Here is a 12,793-nt window from a genome sequence, read left to right as displayed (position 1 = left end):
CACAAACTAGCTTTGCCACAATTCCCAACAAATCATTTTCTGCTACCTCATGTACTGGCTATAATGAAGTGTCATTCTAATTCCATCTAACTCCTTCGAGAATGAACGATTGTTTTGTCAGAGGAATGGCAGGTGGTTTGAATGCTCAAAATCAATTAAAACTTCTCTCTTGACCTCAATTCACAATTCCCAACATCTACTATTACTATTGCTTTTTTAATCTACAGTAGTTGCAACCACTCTTCTTACACTATTGGCATCTCCTTGGGCTATCAATGATACCACGAGTTAAGAACCTCACTGCTTCCCACACCTATCTTTCTCCTGTCATCTCCCACCTTACAAAACGTCTCATATTACATTGGGTCCCACACTACATCACGTGGCAATAGAAGATGAAGCTTGTGTTACACGGTAAATGTCCAATAGGATAATAACGTCCAAATGGACATGCCTAGGTGACCTCTTCCAAATTTCTCTATCATGCTCGAGCTGAACCATCGCTTTTTTTAGTAATGTCTTGGCCAAGAATTATCTTAGTTCAAATCTAACGACTCGCAAATATGTGCTCTCCATTACACGGCAACATCAAAAAACTCAAACAAATATATCTTTCTCAACCAAATATGTTATCCGCACTTCATTAAACAATGCCAATGTTATAAGTTCCAACCTTAGACAATATGTTATTATTGTTGTCCAAAAATTTCCTGTGACAAAAATATTTTGAACTTTACACTGCCCAAATATGCCCTCAATACTACCAAACTCAATTCATGATATCTTGAATGAAGCTTCTCCTCTTACCAGATGGTCATGAGAATCATTTCTTAAATAATATATTGGAGTGTATCGTGTTGCAAGAAAGGCTCTTTTCTTCATTCAACAGAATAATCTCACAATTCTTGCATTTGGGTGTTACCGTCTCATTCAACATATGATAAACGAGTTCTTGATTTTACCTCCGAGCCAATTCTTTACTATTCTTCACCCAGTCATAGTGACGTTCCAGTTTGCAAAACGAATGAATGCTTGAAGAAAATGTTATCAACACCGATAGGTTGAATCATGTTTGCCTTCCGTCTACAAATTTTACTTATCAAAATATTTCAACTTGCAATAAATAAATATATCCTCCAACGCTCATACTCGACCCTACAAGTATTCCACCTACTTGGAGTCATTTGAATAAACTACTCAAAATCTCATCTCACTCATGGGCCAATATAACTGTCTCCCTCAATAAATATTTCACCCATGACAATGCCTAACCAAATCTTTATCACTAATGTTATATATGGTAGAAACTAAGACGAAGAGTCACTCCAATAATGGTTTCTTTGGGTGGCGAGAGTATATGTTGTAATATTACCACTATCATGTCTTCCTTTAATCACAAGCAAAAGTTCATGGCATGGGAAAAATATTTTACTTTGACACTATAGTCAAAACCCATACTTTTTTCGGCACAATAATGTCACCTATCATCAAATAGAAATTGTTTCACTGCTGCTATAGTCCGTTGACTTAGAAGATGACATTGAACTCTATACTAAATAGATTCGCTTAATGTCCAACGTCCAAGCTAGGCTTAACCCCGTGATCTTCTTTGGCCTATAGTCTCAAAGATCATCAATTACTAAATCCGATATCCCCTGTGAGGTTTAGGCACCAAAAATCATTCAAAAGCCTCACTTAATTCTGTCAAATTCTTGTTTGAAGAAATTGAAATCCACCCTTAAAACTATCGAATCTATTGCATGCTCTTCAATCAATTCAGCTCCCAAATTTTCTGTTACTTGGAAACCCAACAGATGATAAGAAAAAACTATTCTAATAAAGCTTCTTAAAGTTTGTCTCTGAATAGAAATTTCTGACAAACTTTTTTTTTCCAATAAGGCTAGCAAAATACACTCACTCTGACACCACTGAAATATCCCCAATGGATATTGACCCGATTTTTTTCTCAAAATAATATTATGAACATAAACATACAAAGTTACATTACAAACCAATAATATAAAACCATAGATTCTCGTAAAATACCTTGAAATATGCTATTGCATTATACATCAGCAATACAATAACCAGCATTCAAAAATCCAATCTTAAAAAACACAATTTTACAGTCAGATTGGAATACTAAAAAAAAACTTGCAAGCACACACGAGACACCTGATGTGACTACATCCTAATTTTTGACCTAATTTAAATTTATTATAGCCGTTGAATTGAATGGATTTTCTTTCATAATCATGTGTAAAGGGTAGTTAAATATAACCATTGTATTCTATGAAATTGTTTGTTGTCAATTATTTGTCTAACTGTTTAATGATGATGGTCGTTATCTATTATTATCAAATGATGATGATAGTAGTTAACAATTGCTTGGTTTTGGAATTATGGTTAATAATTAAATTCTTTGCTAATATCTACGTTAAATGTTATTATGAATTTATCATTGAACTTGTTATTATTGTGGAAAATGTTGCACAGGTGATTGCAGGAGAAGACAAAGGGGAGAAGCATTGCTAAACGGAATCAATGGAATGGGGTACTATCTTAGTCCATTTATCTATTCGACAAGTATGACCTTTAACTATCTTGGTAAGGACATAGCAATTTGTATAGCAAGGTACAATCATTTGGACACGCATGAGCTATTAGATAAACATTAAAAACATTAATGATTTTAACTTAATTAAAGTACATACCTTTAACGGCTTATGGTTGACATTTCCATCATTTCATTATTTATGTACATGCACATAGATATAGAAATAAAGGTGACACCATATTATTATTTTTATACAAGATTCTATCTAAATAATATGTATATTTATATACATATACAAGAAGATAAAATAATCTTTCAAATGAAGCATGCGTTTAGACATACATAATAAAAGATACAATCTCGGAAAAAACATTTAATATGATGCCATCTTATAAAATACATCTACGTGCAAGTAGATAAATATGTTATAAATTATCCTTAATTTATAACCTTCAAGTTCTTTTCCATATTTATTCAAATTCTTTACTAGAAACTGAAATGTACATTTGACATATTATATCGGTGTTCAAGAAGGGAAGTCGTTTTCTTTAAGTTATGGCTTCTTGGAAGCCTTTGATATATCGAATGCCTCTACATATATTTAAAAGGCGAGAGAAGGCAAAAACATGAATATTGTCTCCACACGATTTACCTCTGCATATTTCTCCACGTTATTACTTCATGTTCTACCCCCTTGCTGAAGGTCGAAAATCAGAAATATTCTGGGAATTGCATATGGATTGCTTACATTAGGGAACCGACTGTTAAACATCAAACCAAGGCTCACGTTTCCATTAAGTCAAACCAGGTTAAGTGGTCATATTCCTTTTTGAGCGATACATCTTCATTCTTTTATTCTTGCATTCGAAATTAGCAGAAGGAAGTACATCCATAAGAAATTTGTACTATATTATCAATGAGACTAATCTTTCCGTATTGGGTCAAGACCAATTGTTCATGATAAGTCTAAACATCTTTATTTTACTATTGTAAGTTAGAATCGAATTGTACTTCTACAACTCTTAAGATTATTTTCACAAGTCATAAAATATGTGATATACTGAAACATGTAATATTCATACCTTAGCTGAGGATCAGCAAAATGAGTTGGTTTACTCGAGATTTAAACAACTGGGACTCACCTGGTTGTATGGACAAGGAAAAGATGAAGAGGTGATAAAGAAATCTACAATATCATGGAAACAAATCAGAAATAACATAACAATTATTTTTTATTTTTAAAAGAAAAATTGTTTAATAGCTCATGCATGTTCATATTTATTGTTGTCCTATTGTCAAGTCAAGCGGTGGTGATCGAGTAATAAAACTCATCCAAAAACCCTGACCAAGGTCATTAAAGGCATGTTTGTCTTCATAAGATCACTTGATATCAGTAGTGCCAATTATTCAGACATGTCCATTCATAACTGTGCGAACATTCTAAACACTGGAAATGCTCAGGTGGCTGGACTAGTAGTACCCCAAGCCCAATCCTAGGGTAGGGAGGGCCTTTCTTTTCAAAAGATTGTGTGGGAATGGATATGGTCCGAGGTTGGGAGGTTAAGCCTAAGTTGATACTTCTCCTCTTACCGAAAGCCGAGGCTTGCACAAGTAGTTAAGGGCTCACCAGTTACTCCTTGTATATTTCTTCTTTCCATTCCTAATATGCATTTATTTTCCTCTTGTAATTGATCATGTATTTACTTTACTATATGCAAGGAAGGATAGGAAATCGTTATTTCAATTACCTTAGTTAATCGTTACTTCAGTTACTTCTATTAATCATTATTTCAATTACTTCAGTTAATCATTATTTCAGTTAAAGTCTCATGAAAAGGATTTAAGATGTTTTGTTTCAAATGTTAGTGAAGAAAACTCTTTCATTTCTATGTGAAACTGGATATTAGTTCTTTATTTTTTTATGAAAATCCGTTTGTTACAGACATCTCTACGAAATGGGTTTACGTCCAATGTCTACTGGCACGAGGGTTTACATCCTCCCACTAGATGGAAGCTGAAGTTTTCCAAATAACTCTCGCAAGAGAGAAACTAAAATCTGAATCATAAACCAAGCATAATCCAAATGAATGAGTCTCTCTCCTTTTAATCCTCAAAGTTGTGACTCTTCGACTCCCTTCCTGTCTTTTCCTCTTATCCCTCCTTGTCACACTCTCATAGTTGATTTTAATATTATATGAGTGTCTTTAAATGTCCTAATGTCTCAAAAGGGGACACTACATTTTCTTCATAGGAGTCGAGGCAGGTTTGCAATCTTGCATCAAGACTTATCCAGCAAATTGAGAGCATACTTAGACTAGGATAAGAAGGTACTACCTTCAATCTATCAAACTTCCTAAACAAGAGTGCAGAAGGCCCAAGTCTATCATGTCAAAAGATTGACACAAACTGTGTTTAATCTCATCAATCAAAAGTGTCAAACTACCAGTGATAATGAGGTCATCAACAAAGATGACAAGAATAATATCATCGCCAGAATTTTCGGCATATAGATTGAAATCGGATAGACTCCTCTGAACCGTTATCTGAGAGGTAGTTGTCAACTTTCATGTACCAAACCCGAAGAGCCTATTTCAAGCCATAGAATGTTTCCACTATTTTGCATACCAGATGTTCTTTTTAAGCAACCTTGAAACTACGAGGTTGCATCATGTAGACTTCTTGCAACTCATCATTGAGGAAGGCACTCTTAACATCCATCGAATGGACTTTCCATCCAAATGGAGTTGTTAAGCCAAGGATGAGTTGTATGGTACTCATTTTAGTTGTGGGAACAAAAGTCTCCTCATAGTTAATGCACACTTTCTATGAGAAACCCCTAGCAACATGATGAGTTGTGTACTTGTCAAGGATTCCATTGACTTTGTACTTAGCTTTATAGACCCATTTAATGCTAATGGGCTTCTTCCCTTAAGGAAGGTCAAAAAGGACCCAAGTATTATTCTTCAAAAATCTCTAGTGTTCAACTTTCATAATTGTTTCACACTTGGGAATCCCTTCAGCCTCAGAATATATTTAAAGCTCAAAAATACTAATGTTTCCCATGAGAGAAAAGTTGTTTGTGTCATGCTGGAAGATCTACTCTCAATGATCTCATGAAGTGAGATCGTTGATAGTCTTAGCCCACCATTTAGGTTGAAGAGTAAAAGGACCAACACTGGATGCAAAAGCAAAAACTCAAACATGATCTGTAACAAGTACAATAGGAGCATCATCCATAGAAAAATTCAAGTAGTGCATCATCAAATTCAGGACCTACATCATCTCTCCCATCAAGTGAATCAAATGGAAGATGGATACCCGGATCAATAGCCTAAAATGGTCAATCCTCAAAATTCATCAGGCATGAAGAGAGTTGAAAAGGTCCTCATTCTCATCAAAGACAACATCAAGACTGAAGATAAGATGATCAATGTCTATACCAATCAGTTGATAAGCCATGTGGTTGTCACTATAGCCTATGAACATACGTTGCTAACTCTTGCAATTCAATTTGGAGCATTGGGCATCTGGAATCCACAAGTATGTTAAAGAGCCAAATACTTTCAAATGATTGAACCTAGGTTTGCAACCAGCCTAGCCTCCTCGGAGTTGTCGCCTTAACAGCCTATGTGGGAGATCGATCAAGGAGAAAGAGTGCAACAAAAACTAATTCTGCCCAAAATTTCTTAGGAACACTCCTATATTTCATCATTGACCTAGCCATTTCAATGATGGTTCGATGTTCATCAAACTCATTCTATGGCGGAGCGTATGGTGTGGTTAACTAGTGTGTGATGCCATGTGTGTCATAGAAGGTAGAGAAAGCATTAGAAAACTCCCCCCTCCCCCCATTATTTGACCTAAAAGTAACAATACGACAACTAGACTCTTTTTTTACTAAGCCCTTAGATTTCTAAATATAGTAAACATGTGTAATTTCTATCTACACCCACATTTTATAACTAAAACTATCAACAAAAAGAAAGAAATACCCAGCACCAGTAATAGAAGAAGTATTCATTGGACCACATACATTAGTGTGAACCAATTGAAATACCTTTAAAGCTTGTCATGAGTCACCATCCTTAAATGGCATCCTGTGTTGCTTCCCTGTCTGACAAGCAACATGAACTTGGTGATTCTAAGAGAGAATCTCAAGTAAACCAAGTTCAAGATCCTCCTAAACAAGTTCAACAAGATAGTGAATGTTCAAGTGACCATGTCATTGATGCCAAAGACTATTGATGGAAGACAATTTAGCTACAAAATCATGCTTGAGAGAACCACATAAATATCCAAGTCTATAGAACTATGATCCTCGATGCCAACAACCACAATAGTGAGTCGCATGATCAGCAATTGAAAACTTGAGTGAATTGAACACCACATCAAGCTGAGGAGAATGTCGCATAATCTAGCTCATTGAGAGAAGATTGAGTTCCATACCATGAACGTAGTAGACATTGAAGAACCCGCAATAAGTGAGTTGCATGGTCATCAATTGAAAACTTGAGTGAATTAAAAACCACATCAAGCTGAGGAGAATGTTGCACAATCTAGCTCATTGAGAAAAAATTGAGTTTCATACTACGAACATAGTATACATTGAGGAATATGAGATTCCACCCACCAAACTATATCTGAATGTTTACCTTGCTGACAACTTTATAGTCTTCTCCACAAAAAATGACTAAATTGGTGAACTGTGAGAAGTTTATGAACCAATTACGTTGATGAGTTAAGTTTCGAGAAGCACCAGAAATATACACCAAGCAAAAGACTTTCACATGATCAGCAAGTCACTTTGCCATTGTCATGCCCAAAATACGAGTGCAAAAACATACAATTTTTTTTTTAAAGTAATAATTAGGTTCACTAAGGTTTAAGAGTTGATTCACAAGTGAAAGAATAAGTTTACTATATTTCATCTTAAGTTTATAATCATGAAAAAGAATAAATCGTTAAAGTTAAACTCTCGTTATTAAAATGGTATCAACATTTGATTCGCTATTACATTAAGATTACAACTATATATTAAAATTATTTGAATAACAATTCAAATGAATCCGGGTCTAATGAATCTGAAATATTAAAGTCATAGAGCTATAAAATAAATGTCACATCTAACATACACATAACTATGCTTTATTTGAACTTTACTCAAATCACATTTTCATTTCAAAATATATGATTTATTATTTTATTTTTTTAAATAAAATGTTACTAAGGAAATAACAATTTATAATAAATCTAAATATGACTACATAACAAAACAAGTTAACATTGTCTATAAGTCTAGTCATATACTAATGAACTTGTTTTTAGACATAAGTAAACTAACTTAACAAAACAAGGTAAGAATTAACACTAAGATATACTAGACTTTAAAAATATTAAATTAAGTTACTAATAAAAATAAAACTAATTAAATATACTAACTAATAGCTAATATATAAAAAATATACAACTTAACATTATACCTAAATTAAAATTAACCAAGAGCTAAATCCACACTTAAAAACTACAAAGAGAAAACTTAACACACTAACCTATACTAACTACTTTAATATGAAACATTTATATTAAACTTAACTAAGTTACAATTCACTAACAAAAGTAAATAAGACACCTAAAACTAACTACCAAAATCTTACAAGCAAAATCTACAACTATTAAATCAAGCTACCAACAAAACCTAAATTACCTTTAATCAAAAACAACTATCTTCACACTACCCACCCAATACCCTAACGTCACATACAATGCTGCCCAAGTCTGCAGCGCGCTGTCCAAGTGCTGACTGGGCGTACTTTGCAGCAGGAGTGCCCCCTCTTCCACACATGACAGCCCCTCACAAGTGGGCGATACAAAAAGGTGAAAGAAACAAGTTTTTAAAAACTTAATGCCCAACAGCCCTGCGCTATCCCAAACCTGCACCACCTGCCACTCGCAGGTACTAGTGACAATGAAGTTGGGGCACGTGGGAGACCTCAAGACTGCAGGCTAATTAAAATCTATGACCATGCCTAGGTAAGATGGAGGTAAGGAAAAAAAAGGTTATGATTAAAATCTGATCTTCAAACTTCCATGCGCTAGAGCCATGACAAGAGATGAGAGTAAAGGGGTTAGGTGGGGACTTAGGACTAAGGGGAGGGTAATAAAAGGTAAAAGTTTATTAGGTAAGGTTTTAGGATATTTAGGAAAAATTAATAAGTATTTTCTTTTCTTCTTTTTTTAAAATTAAGTTTAAATTAAAGAATTATCAGAAAATATTCTCTGTTATCACTTGAGGACAATTAATTTGTTTGCCCATACAAAATCCAGAGAGTTTTTACTCTTTGGGGGCAATTTTTTTTAAGTCCTCAATTATGCTAAGTATAAAATTTCAATCCAATCTATTTTTGTAACAAGGGGATGTATATTTTTTTAATGGTCCTAAAACATAGAATTTAATGGTTTGCTATCATAATAATGCAAGAGTAATTTTATCTCCTATTAAGCACGAAGACAAATCAAGTTCCCAACATATCATAATTTTTGTCTTAACATATTTAAAAATTGAATTTTGCATAATTAAACATCATCATTTCATCTCATTTTTTTGATACACATACATATAACTGAAAGTATGAAAAACCTAAGAAGCAATGATATTACTCATTCATTATTTTATCGACCACCTAATTCAAAGGCTCCGCCGGGAAAGAACTAGGAAGAAAACCCGACATCGTTGCCACTACAACAAAAGTTTAAATTACATTTCTACATAGGATTTTAATCCCGAACATAATTGAATTTCAACAATCAATTTAAATTTCCTTCATGGCCCTTATCAAGGGATCCATATCATTTTCTGCAATGCATCACTGAGATTGTGGAGGGAACAAAAACTGACCAAGTGACAAACAAATATAGCAAGGAACAAAATCAGACATTCATTTCCATACCGAGTTTTCACAACAGATTCGACATTGAAACAAAACTAGGAAGAAGGTGGATTTTTCCAACAAGAGATGTCAGACACAACACCAAAACAGGTGCCCAATCGGAGCTATAACTCAAGAACTTCTGTTCTTCCATTCTTACATGCTAAAACTCATACGTGGTTTGTGCTGACAAGTAGGGGCCCATAACACCCTACACTCTCTCCCTCTTCTCGTCCTAAGAAGAGACTCTACACTGTTGGAGTCCAACTGAAGAACTTTCCCTGAAAATGGCCACTTCTACCCTATCCAAGGGTGAGTAATTCCAAACACCCATGAAAGAAAACTTTGAAATTCAAAACAAGACAAAGGAAAAACATTGAAGAAAAATTGTTCCCAATCCCTCCCAACATACTCAACACGCATATGAACATACATAAGTAATAAACTGAAACATGAAGCACTACATAAAACCAAAATGAGGTAAAGTATTCCTACCTTCAAGAAAACAAGTTATGGCAATGAGCAAGTTTGAAAAGAGCTAGCTTTCCTCTCCTTCTCCTTCAATTCTGAAAATCCCTCTAAAACTAGAGGTTGGGTGAACAACCCAAACCTCCTCAAAAAAGCCTCTAAATAAGATCAAAACTCAACTACCTCTCCCAAAATCCAATAACTCCCCCCCACTTGCCTAAAGATCTAGAGGTTTCTAACTTCACTAAACCTAAGGCTAACCTCAAGGTGGGGTTAGGGTCATTCAACCCATATTGAAAACATTCTATTTTCGCACTAAAGCAAAAATGGACTTTTTGAGTGACCAAAAAAGTCAACAAAAGGGGCTGAGAGGGTGGAAAATGCCCCCAACCCATTACCATACCCCTTGGGTATTAAGATTTCATGATTTAAGGCCTTAGGGATTGATTTGGGACCAAACAATTGCTAGGAATTTTTAGGACTATCTAACAACTTCAAAAAGCAACTTAAACACTAATCCGGATTAGGGGTAACTAAACTCAATTAAAAATAGATTAGCGAAAAGGGCACTAACTTAGTCCGACTTAGGTCCGTAGGTTACACAATTAATCCTAACTAGCATGCTGAAATGCATAAACAATTCACGGGTGTCAAGCGACACTAAAAATACTGTTACGAACGTTAACATTTACTAAATTATAGAATGATACATTCATACATCTCACAATACAATTAAGATATGAACAACGGGGTTTCCACAAATGGCACATAGGGTTCAGTTCCGTTTCTCCGTCAGGTTTCTCAACTAAAATATCCTGCACACTCATTGCACACATCAGTAGCTCCATAAAATCACATGCACATATGTATATACGTGTCAGGGAAATGACATAAATTAAAACATACATCTTTCAATTAATCAGGGTTTCTCTCGTTCTACTCATATTCTCAATCATTAAAATTGCATACTCAAAGTGTTAATTCTGCATTTACTTATTTCATCAACATACATGTTCAAAAAGCATTATATGACGAACTCAAATATCTGAAAGTAAACATCACACAATATGAAATAATATAATATGTTCAAAGTATTTGATAGTGTCTCAACATATTGAGTCATGGGTATCAAAATAATAATGTATCACTATGCTACGATGGGTCGGAGCGAGGCCTCACAGCCATGAAAGCATAAAATGCAGATTCTTTTTGCTCTTAGTGTTCTCCAACATTGGCCTTAGGTTGAGACCCTCCCTGCATCCATTGTTCAAAAGAAATCTGACTCCAACAGTCCTGTACCAAGTGACCAAATTCGCAGCAATAGTTACACTAAACTTTCTTCTTCTTCGAGCTATCTTGAGTCTAAGAGCCTTTGTGCTGCGAGGATTGAATTTTGCCGTTATCCTTGGGAAAAGATCTGGCTACGAAGGCTTGCATTGAGGAGGATGAATTCGCACAGTCACTACTATCAAATTGTTGTTTCCAACAATTCTGTTGCAAAAGTTAGGTGCTTAAATCAGAAAAACTTTGTCAACATTAGTTGCAATAATGTTGAGCATTTATATTAAGTGCTCATAAGATTTAGGTAGACTTTTAAAGTTATGACTACTATATCCAAAAACACACATCTATTTACCATATCCTCTTCCTCCATTTCTCAACCAATAGCCTCAAGCTAATCTCTAATGCCCCTAATCTCTGGCAGGTGCTTTTGCAAGGACATACACCCATTCATCATTATTGAAAATAGTTGGTTTTTCAAAAAGAACAATAGGCCATGTAAGAATATCAATGACAACCAGTAGTTGAGCCTGCAAAGCTTTGAAGCCAATGAAGAAACCAAACTAAGTCAAAGATAGTCCCCAATCTGAAAGGATGAGCCCCAAACTCAGCCCAAATGATATTGTGGGGGATGGACCAATGACATTTGATGATGCGCAAGATAAAAAGGGTCTAGACTCTCTCAACCGAAGCCCAGACGACTCTAGGAGAGAGGCAACCCAAACAATAGATCCATATAGGATAGTCAGTCTAACCAAAGAGTCCAAGAGGGACATCTTGGTCGTGGTAGCTTGGAAGTGGTGACTAAAGCACTGTCTCTTGAGCATAGTCAAGGGAGAAGAGACATGACATAAGAGAATTTGTAAAGAAAATGTTGAAAAGGTGATTATCCTAGAAGACCTGATACTCCCTATTAATAGGTAATAGAAATTGTATAATTACAATTGTGGTTGAACATTAGTGATTAAGATACAATAGTGGTGAGATAGTCAATTGACAAAATGACACCAATTAAGGAAATCAATTATTGAGATCTCTTAATTATATTATAAACAATAAATTAAGATTGACTAGACTAACTGCAAGAGCTGTTTGGAACTTTGGACATCAATTTTGACGAGCAGATATCATCATTTCTAATGTGATGAGGCACAAGTTAGAAGGCTTTGAAGAATTATTAGCTGTCAACTAAAATTGTCAGCAGTCGCTAAGAGTGCCATTGGTATTTAACTTTGAAGGGTCGTGAGTAAGAAATGTATGACTTATCAATGCGGCGTGACCTTTAAGAAATAGAAAAATAAAACGAAGTCTCAAACACATTCAATAGGCATTGAAATATCAGATTTGGAAAGACCATCACATATGTCTATATTAATCAAGAATAAGCATCCGTAGGGAAATGAAGAAAAAGAATGAATTTCATGTATTGAATCTGTCTAAGGAACTAAAGTAATTCTTGAATCTCATTAGGATTTATGAGAAAGGAATTATTTATGTATATATTTAAACTATTAGCAAGTAAAGATGAATTAGATACTCCTGATAAAATATGAAATTGAAT

At 34.7% G+C, this 12,793-nt stretch overlaps 1 protein-coding gene across 4 annotated transcripts in view; it reads right to left on the bottom strand.

Annotated features, from left to right (window-relative positions):
* The window catches only part of LOC149567301 (Galactose oxidase/kelch repeat superfamily protein), a 228,799-nt gene that overhangs the window by 174,854 nt on the left and 41,152 nt on the right, over positions 1-12,793 (bottom strand). The gene's annotated exons all lie outside the window — the stretch shown is intronic.

The sequence above is a fragment of the Cupressus sempervirens genome, chromosome 3, assembly GCF_028749045.1.
Source record: "Cupressus sempervirens isolate cs-2001-9-10 chromosome 3, ASM2874904v1, whole genome shotgun sequence".
NCBI lineage: Eukaryota > Viridiplantae > Streptophyta > Pinopsida > Cupressales > Cupressaceae > Cupressus > Cupressus sempervirens.
The sequence above is the reverse complement of the archived record's forward strand: the minus strand, read 5'-3'. Positions and strand labels throughout refer to the sequence as shown.